At 41.2% G+C, this 11,888-nt stretch overlaps 1 long non-coding RNA gene across 3 annotated transcripts in view; it reads left to right on the top strand.

Moving 5' to 3' along the window:
- LOC121924856 overlaps positions 1-7,774 on the top strand; it is a 52,898-nt gene extending 45,124 nt beyond the window's left edge. Inside the window, exons 3-4 of one of the 3 annotated variants that reach the window (XR_006102741.1) lie at positions 6,242-6,580; positions 7,147-7,774. This is a non-coding gene — a long non-coding RNA (uncharacterized LOC121924856). Of the gene's footprint in view, positions 1-6,241; positions 6,702-7,141 lie in introns of those variants that run through there. The other 2 variants (XR_006102742.1, XR_006102740.1) reach the window with 2 other exon arrangements.
- The last annotated feature ends 4,114 nt before the right edge of the window (positions 7,775-11,888 follow it).

Raw genomic sequence — 11,888 nt, 5'->3', positions numbered from 1 at the left:
AATAATAATAATAATAATAATAATAATAATAATAATAATAATAATAATAATCCAGGAGCAAGAGGAAATAAAGCACAAGCTAGCACACAGACATGTCACCCAAAAAATCATGTGCATAAATTGTCAGAAATAAAAGAGGCTCCTTCTGCTGCAGCTGGATTTCCCTACATCCCCCGGCTTAGCCCCACAGCCCTATTTCCCAGGGCAATCCTCCTCCTCCTCTTTCCTTCCGACCCTCCCCTCCCAAGCTGCCCTGGCTCCTTCATCCTCCTCCTCCTGCTCCATTAGAGAATGCCCTCCATGGCTCCCTTCTTCCCAGGGTTCCCTCCTCCTCCTCCTCCATCACTTTCTCCACTCCCCCTCCCTCTTACAGCCCTTTGCAGCCCAAAAGTCACCCTGATTTCCCCTTTTGCCTCCCCTCAGCCTCCAGTCCTTCGGCTCTTTCCTACTCCTACTCCTCTTCCTCCTCCTCCCCTCAGATGAGGGGAGGGAATGCTCTGACCTCTGCCCGTCCTCCGACCCTAATCCCTCCCTGAATTTGCCCCGTGATTGAGGGCAAGTACATATTTCGCGGAACCCAGGTCTTTTGGGAAAAGATGGATTTTAGCCCGATTCTGGATACCCCGGGGTAAGGGGCATTTCCTTGTGCATGCCTCGACATGGATTGCGACAGAATCGGGCCCAATATGAACTTCACATGCACATTTCGAATCCTGAACTGGGTTAAAAGGTAGTCTGAATGGCCCCAAAGACAGCTAGGGAAAAATATGTAAATAAATAAAACACACACAAAAAAAAAACCTTGGCAATTTGAGGGGAGAGACATAAAATCCACATAAGAGTAACATTCTTATTAATATGAAAAATTGTGAACAAGCTTTCAACTGCTGTTCATCAGACTGGATGTTATGTGAAGTGGGGATGGTGGAAATGGCTTGATATTAGAGCTATGAAGCAAGATTGGGAAGATGTGGTTTTCCAGATAATGTTGGATAGCATTTCTCACCAGATTTAAGTAGCATAGTCATTGGTGAGGAATGCTGGGAGTTGCACTGAGCAACACCTGGAGGACCACACATTTCCCATACTTACTGTAAAGTCTGCATGGTTCAGTATCTTGGGGTGAGTGTAGGAAGAGTTAGTTGGATTAGTCTTTCTAAAGACCCACACAAGTGTTAAGTTGCTTGAAACAATGGTGGAATTCAACATTTTTGTTAAAATAAAATTAAACAGTTACTTGGATGAGTCTTAAGTAAAATAGATTGGATCATTGTTAAGTAGAAATGAGCTTTTTAAATATTAATAAACCTAGAAATTAATTTTAAACAGTTTGCTAGATTAAAAAGAAGAAGAAGAAGAAGAAGAAGTCAACGGTAGGCAAATTGAATAACTTTACCTAAAAACTGGAGGATCTGTACCTCCAGATTCTGACTGACATTGGAAGCTAAGAAGATTTAGGCCTGGTTACTACTTGGATGGCAGACCACCAAAAATTACCAGGTGATGTAAGTTATATTGCAGAGGAAGGAATTGGCAATACCACCTCCAAGAATCCCTTGCCTAAGAAAACGCTATGAAATTAATGGTCACCATAAGTTGACAGGTGACCTATAGGCACATACACACGCTTTCAAAGAATGCAGTCCCATCTTTAGGTGATAGAAAATATTCTGCATTCTCCAGTTTTCCTAAGGAGTTGTGTTTTCAAAACACTCTGTAAATCTTTTCTTTTCTTTTCTTCCCTTCCCTTCCCATTCATTCATTTCTTTTCCATTTTGCAGAGAAAAGTGGTAGATGCTCTTTCCTAACTTGCTTTCATACCAAAATAAAAACAAAAGCCAAAGGGAAATAAAAATGTATGTGGTATGGAATGTCCAATCAAAACAACAGCATGAATCATGTAAATTGGAACACATCCATGCAAACATATTTAATCTGCATATTATTTTGAAGTATGAATCTGACTGCAGAATTTGGATTGGGGGAAGTGACAGGGTATGTTAAACAAGGATAGGATGAGCAGTGGAAACAATATTTTTTAAAAGCCCCCTGAATTGCCAAAACAGGGCATTAACTGACGAAGTACTGTGATGTGAAGAAGATGTGTTGTTCAGTTACCCCCGCCTTTGCATGAAGAGTGAAATTGTTAATATCAGCCTTGGCATCATCATCTCTGAGCATCTGTATTAACCCTATTATGGAGATGAATGGGGCAGCTTATGCCCAGAGATATTGCAACAGACTCGTTGAGGACACACACATTCTAGGTCAAGACCATTAAAGTAAATCACCTCTTTTAGCTTTGGTTTGCAAGGTGGAAGTGATGGAGAATCCATTCCTTTGCTGTGCCACTGCGTAAGGAGCTGTTCTGAAAATGAGAAATAAGAAGAAGAGTGGGCAACTGGGCCAAACTTTCTTGGTGAGGTTTTTTTTTTAATATTTAGGAGTCTCATGAGACTTGGTGAGAATGTTATCAGTCTCACACTGTGCTTCATATTACAATGTATCCACTTTTAACCTACAGATCTTGATTCGTTTTATTTGAGCTCTCTGCTACTAAATGCTCCCATCGTGCCCTCAGGCTCTCCTAAACCTTCATCAAGTCACACTTGACCTTATTTTTGGGAGAAACTAAACGAGCTTAATTAAATTTTCTTCAGCCTTCAGGTTGTTCTTGTATCACTTCTTTGTACTCTTTGCAAATGACCATACGATTCTGTTTTAAAATTAAAACACTGAAGACAGCATTCAGTAATATCCATCTGTAGAAAAACCATTTTTTCCATGGACTCACAAGAATATACCAGGCATTTCTGCTGCAGTCCCTCATAGAATCATAAAATCATAGAATCATAGAATCAAAGTCCAACTCTCTGCCATGCAGGAATTCACAATCAAAGCACCTCCAACAGATGGCCATCCAAAAATGAACTCATTTGTATGAAACATTGCTGGGACCTTTGGCCAATTACAGTATTAAATGTTTGATTGCTGTCTACACATTGTACCTAAATGTTACCTTTCAAACAGAAAGTTTATGTTGAAATGAAAGAGATTCATAGGTGGCATGAAACATTATTTTTTAGGGCTATGAATCCTAGAGCTCCCCAGTTAGTATGGCCAACAGCCATATTGACTGAGGGCTTTTAAAAGCTTAGTTAAAATAAAATAAATAATAAATAAAATAGACTCACCGTCCCCAAAGTCCGAACTCTGCACATGTTTAAATAATTGTCCAGTTCAGACACAGTAATACCCTTTAAGGATCAGTGGCTTCCTTCATGGACTATTCCAGGCACCTACTTCTGGGCTATATCTTTGTTTCAGAATTCCTGTTGTGAGAACTGAGAACCATTGTGGTGTAGTGGTTTGAATGCTGGACTCTGGAGACTAGGGTGCAAATCCCGGCTCAGCCAGGGAAGCTTACTGGGTGACCTTGGGCAAGACACACTCTCTCTGCCTCAGAGGAAAGCAAAGGCAACCCACCCCCCCTTTTGAAAAAATATTGCCAAGAAAACCCCATGATAGGGTCACCTCAGGGTTGCCATAAGTTGGAAATGACAAATTGTGAGAATTGGGGTGACGGGGGGACTGTTTGAGTTCCCTTACAAAAGGCAAAGCATGGAGTTCTTCCTGATGGTCTTCCAAAACGTTTTGAAAGCTTTGTCCAAAAAACACTTTTGGAAAGCCTCTTCTGTTAGAACCTTGATTTTTTTTTCACCTTCAAAAACACATAAACACTTTCTTTTAAATGAGCCACTAGACTGTAGCGCAGTGCTTCCCAGACTGATGTGAAGGACCAGCAATTACTATTTTCCAGTGCCTGGCACCAATACTAAATTAGTGCCCATTGGGTACAATTGTTTCCTTCTTTCCTGGAAACTTGCCAGGCACCCGCACTGGTCCAGGACACTGGTCCACTGCTATAGAGGTCAGGCCTTCCTTATTTTAATTATCTCTTTTATTTTCTGCTCTATGCATTGTTACAAGTGTATATTTCTGGTGTTGGCAACAGCTGCATATATGACAAAATATTCTTTAATCACAGAATAAGGTATGAAATAACTGAAAGAATATTGTTCAAAGTATGTGATTGTGGATTTTTAATCAAAACAAATAAAGGGGCAAAACCCAGGGGCCGGGTGAACAAGGTCTCCCAGTAGACATGTGTCAGAGCCAGGAATAGAATCCAGGTGTTTAGTCTGGGTAGCTCACATGCTATTAATTGGACCCCTACAGAGCTCTTTCTTTACTCTTTTATGGACACTCTTATGGCTCCTGCTTCTGCCTACAGTTTGTGTTACTGAAAGCCTAAAATACTGGCTGAAGGTTAGACAGATGCAGCCCCACACAGACAGATCTCTAGGTGTGTGCACAGCACCCATAAATAAAGGGAATGCCACTGGATGTGATCATTGTTGTGCCCCAGGGAGGAAACAGCTATTAGAGCACTTACCGACATAGCAGTGTGTTACCTTGATAAGCCTGCTGGAGCTAGTGGTGGCTACAAGAACCAGAAAATTGCTGATTACTTCTTTCCCGCCGGGGCTGTTTGGAATTACCTGCCAATGCATCCTTGCAGTGCAGAGAGAGCAAGAGAAAGAGAGAGAGAGAGAGAGCAAATGAGAGAGGCACTCAGCATGGGGAAGGAGGGGTGTGGTGGAAAGACAGTGTTGTGCTGCTCTTGTATGTGCTGTGATGGATTGCAGAAGATTTGTCCTTGCTGATAACTTGGGCACCAAGGCATAGCTTTCTCCTAGTGGGGCATTGTAGCTTACCGGCTTTAGAGACAAGGAGCATGTTGAAACTCACTTAAAAGGCTGGCAGTGCAATCCTGTTCAGGGTATTTCCTCATTATTAAAAAAAGAAAAAGAAAGAAAGAAAGAAAAGAAAAAACACAGAGATGCATGTAGTTCCTACAGTGATGCTCCTGAAAGCCCCAGTCCATCAACAATACAATATCCTGTCCTGAGGTAATGAATGGGGATAACAAAATAAATTGCCTTGGAAGTGAAAGCTCAACAAGTAGCTTTCAGGAAAACAGAGATTTCAAATAATTTCAATAGCATAGTACTGAGAGAAGGGATGATGATGTGCTAATTTCTCCACTAGGAATCCAATAATAGGACTTAAATGAAGGTTGCTGAGTAAGGATTTGCATGAAGTCTAATATCTGACCCCTTTTTTTACCAGGGTTTGGGTTTTTTGTTTTGTTTGTTTGTTTTTTGCTTTTTGGGGTGAAGCAGGTTTTTCTGTGAAGCTGATAAAAGTTGAGCTAGGTTCACCTACGTGTTCATGCAGGTTTCAGGTTTTTTTTTTGGGGGGGGGGGGGATATCTATTTTGCCTTTGTTTCTTTGAAAATGCACAGATTAGAGGGCAGGAGGATAGCAGTGGGGCTGAGTGACAGATAGATCCATCTTTGTAATCCCCAAACACATTTTAGGTGTTCTCCAATCTGAGTGCTTTGGCTTGAGAAAGAATGAGATTATCAAGCCATTCTTCCAACACTAATGTGCTTTCCTACTCTGAAAGCCTTCATGTGATTTCCAAGCATTATAAATCCCTAGGCAGTGGACCTATCCCTTTGCAGCTTTCTTGACTAGGAAATTCCTCCATGTATACAGACTTTTCATACTACCTGCCCCCATGACATGCTAAAAATGAGTAGGAAGTGAATAGCCACATTACCACCATAGTAGGATTCCCTGTCTACATAAGCCACTGCACATATCCTATTAATTCCAGAGAGAAAGACAAGTACATCTGGGTTGTTTTTTTTTGTTTTTGTTTTTTAAAAAGTCCTGTACTGTATAATACAGAGATAGATTTTGCACAAAGATCCACTGTCATCTGAAGCTTAACAGGCTTGATTCCCTTAGAGTGGCTGACTGTATCAGCAAATTTCACCCAATTTCATATAGAAATAAAAAAAAATACTAATGATATGTGTTTCATAAAAAACATGTACAACTCCACCTGAAATTACAACAGAAAACAGTTATTCTCTTTTTTAAAAAATGAATATAGTACAGTTGAATATAGCATGTGTGTGCATATGCACGCGTGCACACACTCACACTCCTGTACCTATTTGTCTGCAATGTGGCAGGCCCAGTATTCTTCTAAGGGGCTAGTATGCTTGCTAATTTCATTTGATTCTGATGCACAAAAAGTTACAATAGGATTTCCAGTAACAGTCAGTCAGTGACCTCTGCTTATCGTTTCTGAATCTCATTTTAGGTTTGCAATCCAGGTCAAAGTGAATTGAGTTCAACCTACTGAGGGAAGAAGCCTGGAATCTAAAGTATTGAATCAGAAGAAGCATTGAATCAGTGTCTGAACTGAATCTTGGAATTAGTACGCGTATTCCTACTGACAAGCTCTCCTAACTGATGGCATCAGTGATTTCAGGATCTTTTGAAGCAAAGCCAAAACTGAATGATATGATATGTGCATAACTGCCATGAAACCACAGTGGTTCTGCCTTGAGTTCCGCTTTCCCCCTGTAGCACAAGAACTTGCTCATGTCTTGACATATTGGCCATGAATACATTGGCCAGCATAATTATGACAACATAGGTAATTGCAGGTGCTGGGGTAAAATGGCTGTGGAAGAGGCAGTGATGGGTGGTGGTGGTGATGGCATAAGTACTTGTCTCTGTCAGGGAAAAAGAATTGTTCTGCCAGCTCCTGAGCAGCCTGGGGCCTGGTAAGGTAGTTTTCCTAGATGATGGCGACAACTTTCTCTTCTGCTTCTCCACCCACCCACCCACCCACCCAGGGCTGTATACCAGTCCAGAAAGTATTTTTCACAGAAAAATTCAGGTATAAGTCACCAAGCTGACCCTGAGCAATGTCATTATGCCTTTTCCCATGCCCATGCCAGATAACTGACTGTCTGTGGTCTGAGGAAAAAGGGAGGGAGAGAAGGAGAGAGAAAGAGAGAACAAATGAACCATCTAGAAATAAGAATGTTCTTCTCTACTTCCAGCATCACCACTTTCTCTTCCTCTTCTTACTAAATATTTTGATATTGCTACATTATGCTGCTAGGGAGAGACAAAAAAAAGCATGTGCTGGAAAGGGTGGAAGAGAAGTGCTAGTGAACTCTATTGTAACTTTACTTTTCCTTATGCATAGTACAGCTGAATGAGAAGCTACTTGGAGAGGCACTTGGAAAGCAAAGAATGTAGATACATAGCAACTGCAGCACTATGGAATTAAAGTCAACAGTATCCAACTATGGAAGAACAGGTGGCTGGGTATGGAAGCAGTGGGAGAGGCTCACCTTTGGAATGGATATCCATCTCTGGACAGTAAATTTACATGAAACTTTTACTAGTAAAACTTGAAAGCTGACCACAGAAGACAATGAAAAAGACGTAGAACAAGCCTGATGTCCACTTCCCCCTCCTGCCTGTCAGCTAATCAAGCCAAGTGTCACTTTACAGACAATTTAATCCCTTTGGTCATGCTTTTTGTTTAAGTCAGGGCTATTTGGGCTACAACTAAAGTTTTGACTGCTTCAACATGACACCTTGCACAGACATTGGCCCCAGGGATGGCTGACTGACCCCCGACCTGGAACCCCTGCACCTGGGGCTCTCCCAGGCATCCCTGCTCCAGATGGATGTTTTGATCTCTGTATGCGTTACTTTCCACAAGCTTCTCCCCTACTTTAGACAGGATCAACCTGATTTTATCTGGAAGGTTTGCACCCTGACAGGTGCCACTGTTGAATCTTGAGAAATGTTGTCAGTGTGTCTTGCAAAAATAAATAAAGTAAAAATATAATGAAGTAAACTTTCCTACCTGCTCTTTCTGCCTCCAGGCATAAGTTGTACCACTCCCTGGTATGCATCCCCTCACCAACACCATAACTCTGAAGCCAGCAGCTGCCTTCATTTACCTAGAGGAAGTTAGGTCCAGCAGGAAATGTCATCACACCAAGTCTTTATTGGTAACTCTAAAAAACCATTGCACCCTGAGGCTATCAATGTAATATTGGCTTCACTTTCCCAGAGTCCAGCTGCATGCCGACGGCTAAGAACAGCCTTAACTGCCCTATCCAGAGGGACCTGGACCGCCAACCAGGCGCGCTCAGAAATAGAAGTTAGGCCGGGTGAACAGATTGAGTGACAGCCATCATTCTTAGGAGCTTGGGCAGCTGGCACCCCCAACTGCGCGGCAGCCGCCAGTCACATGTCTGCACATGATTCCCATAGAATTGGAGCCACTGGATGGAAAGTTGCAATATGACACAAATCTTTTTGACCTTGGTAGTGGGAACAGTACAACGGTGACAGGTTCTGGGACTGTTCTGGAATGAATCCTTCAAGTGGCTATATGTGGGCACATCTATCACCAATATTATGCTACTATTAGAAAAGAAGAAAAGCTGGAAAGTATAAATACAAGATAGAGTGACTAGTAAAGCTTTAACAGTGCAACAAGGTGTCTATCATAGTGGATCTCCAACAGAAGGCTGTACAAGGTCACAAACTTGGTATGCATGAGTCAGCCCCATCTTGAGAATGTCCTGAAATGTAACAAAACACCACACCACATTTACTCATTTACTTATTATTGTCATGTATAGAGGCTACCCAGTGGCATTATTCTCTAGGTGACTCACAAATCATAAAATAGTAAAATGCAAAATTATAAAACAATGATTTGCAACATTAGGAGGGGAAATTAGCAGAAAAGAAAAAACCCCAATAATGAATTTGTCCAATCATGACTCAAAATGCTTGGCATATCATGCAATTTATATAATTCATGTAATTTATGATGTTATTATAAGTTTTAAAAGTTCTGGGGGAACGGGGGAAGTCCTCACATGGAGCCAGAAAGGCTACAAAGAAGATGTTCAGGGAGGGCATGCCACAACAACAAAGCTCCCATAGAGAAGGTCCATTGTGTGGCCCCCTCATTTTCCTTAGCAGAGGCAGCTAGGACAAGCAGGGCTTCAGAAGAAAGGGGGGCAGGTATAAAGGATGGGCATGTTTTTCTAGGAGTAGTTGATCTTCTACATGGTCAGCAGTGTGTAGTTTTATTTGTTTTGTTTTAGTTAGTACAGGTTAGGCTCTTCCTCTAGTTTTGGGCCTTAACGTTTCAGAGCAATGTGTCTCAAAAGCAGACCCTGGAAAAGAATATTTTTTGGACCAGAGTTCCAAGAATTCCATGGCCGTGTTGACTTGGATTTTTTTTTATCCACTGCCCTTGTAGACGGAGGTATTTTAGCAGCTGGAGTCCAAAAATGTAACTTTCTGAATCTGAGAAGGTCTCAGAAGACAGGATCAAAGCACATTAAAGGGGTTTGTGTTAAAGACAATTGAGGAAATCTTGAAGGAACATGGAAGAAGATGACTGTAAAAGAAGGTTCCAAGTATATATAGTTGTCTTAGGGAAAGTGACTAAGGCTTGGTGGAATTCCTTCCTCTCAAGCTCCCAAGGGAAGCCACTATTCACATAGATTATTTCTTATTTAACAGGAAAACGTAAGCTCTCAAATTAGTTAGCACGGGGTAGACTAAGAAACCTCAGATGATAATAAGCCTTCAACATCCATCCCAGAATCTGCTTCTTCTTAACTTGCTTCTCTGGAGACTGACTATTGAAATATTCCTAAAGACCTGCTCCATTACATAAGCCTGAGTTTACAGTCTCAAACGCATGAAGATGCATACAGATATACAAAATCGGAGAAGCAAGCCCACTGTGAAAATAGATAATGCCATCCTATCTCCTGGACCAAGATCAGAAAACAGACATAGTTCTTTGTATGAGTATGTATACTAGGTTTACAAAGATGACAGAATATGCATGATGATACTTAGCACGAACTAGCTGGAAATTGGTGACATCTGTGACATGTCACTCATAACTTGATTCAGTTAAACAGACTTGCCAGGACATATTTCAGATGTTTTACATAGGAGGAGTTGGTTTGAGCTGAGTTCATGCTACTGGAAAAAGTAAAATGCACCAGTCCTGATTTGTACATATTTGCATAATACAGTATTTGGATACAGAGATTATTTGCATATTCCTTATTTCATTTGTTCACTCTTCTGTTGGCTCCCTTTTCAAACCTCAGAGGGCCATCTGCCTTTGTTCTGTGCATAAATTGTTAGAGAACAGTTTCCTACACTCTCATGAGGTTACACTGGCAATCAACTGTCTTCTTAGAAAATTAGTTTCATGAAGTGCTCTCCTCTTTGCCTTGGAAATTCTAATGCTAAGTCATGGAGCTTGTCATTTAGTTCACTGAAGAGCACTTTCAAATAAAGGTTGTTTTTCATTTATATCCAGCAAGCTACATATGCATCAAAAAGATATGAAAAATGATATAGTGGATCTAGGTTTTGTGCAGTAGTTGCCAGACCTATTTCCCTTGCTTCATCACTTCCTCAACCTGGTGTTTTCTAAATGTGTAGGACTACAACTCCCATCATTCCTGGCCAATATAGCCAGCAGATTCTGCAATGCAGTCTTAAAGCAGTACTTCCTTTAAATATGGTCTCACAGTTCCAGGGGTTCTTAAATGAGACAAATGATCTAGATCAGAGTCAGTCTGGGTTTGGTCTGTTTGGCTGATGATGTACATCAGGAACTGGATGGTCGACTTATGTCCTTGTTGGTTCAGTTGTACCTGTTTGTGGCTTTCAATACCTTTCACCATGGTATCCATGGTTTTTGGCCTTTGTCAACTTTTCATAGTGGTAGAATTCAAAGTTGTAGCCATGTTTGTAGAATCAGAGATGCAGAAAGATCTTGTAGCACTGTGAAGTCGAAGGCTTTCATGGCTGGCATCCATAGTTTTTTGTGAATTTTTTGGGCTATGTGGCCATGTTCTAGAAGAGTTTCTTCCTGCTAGTTATGCAACCCCCAAGCAGGAAGAAACTCTTTTAGAACATGGCCACATACCCCGAAAAACCCACAAAAAACTATCTTGTAGCACCTTTGAGACTAACAGAAAGAAATTGGCAGCATGAGCCTTCGTAGACTAAAGTCTACTTCTTCAGATGCATATGGTGGAGTGGAAGCCAGGGACAGATATATATGTGCTATTGGTATGTGAGAAGGTTAATTCAAATTCACATCCATACACGTAAGATTTCAAGTTTGAATTGACTTTCTCACATATCAATGCCATATATATGTCCCCAGCTTCCACTCCAGCATATGCCTCTGAGGAAGTAGACTGAAGCTCATGCTGCCAGCTTCTTTCTTTCAGTTAGACCCAAAGGTGCTATAAGATCTCTCTACATCTTTGTCATCTTTTAGTTGTGACTAACATGCCCCATTGATTTCAATGTGTCTAAAGCATGACTTACATAGTCTGAATCCAACCCAATGGACATAATCAGCCAGGCATGCTTTCCTAGCTTATTTTTACTCCAGTCACACTACAAGTAGATTGATTCAATCAAGAAAGCTACAGCCCTGCATTAGCAAAACCTGAGCAGGGCATTTGATGGCCAGCATTCTTAGTAGTCACGCATTCATGGGGTCACCATAAGTCAAAGTTGACTTGATAGCAAATAACAACAATTATCTCGGAACACCTTTTTTGTTTTTAAAAATTGTCTCTTCAGTCCTGCTATTTAGATTTTACCCCACCCACCTTTCTGGATCAATGAAATCTTGAGCAACTTGGAGTCATACAGTGGTGGGTGGTGGCACCTTTGTCAGTGGGGTGGCGAATCCACTGCAGGTTTCTGAATGGCTTTAAAGTAGACATTTAAGGTGCTGAGCTCTAAAAAGGTTCAGCACCTTGGAATATTTTTTCTAAAGCTAGGCAAATCCTAGAATGGATTCACCACTTTTCTGACATGGGAGCCTCCACCGCCACTGCTGCCGTGAGCCAACTCATTTAACT

This window comes from Sceloporus undulatus, chromosome 3 (assembly GCF_019175285.1).
Source record: "Sceloporus undulatus isolate JIND9_A2432 ecotype Alabama chromosome 3, SceUnd_v1.1, whole genome shotgun sequence".
Classification (NCBI taxonomy): Eukaryota; Metazoa; Chordata; class Lepidosauria; order Squamata; family Phrynosomatidae; genus Sceloporus; species Sceloporus undulatus.
The sequence above is the reverse complement of the archived record's forward strand: the minus strand, read 5'-3'. Positions and strand labels throughout refer to the sequence as shown.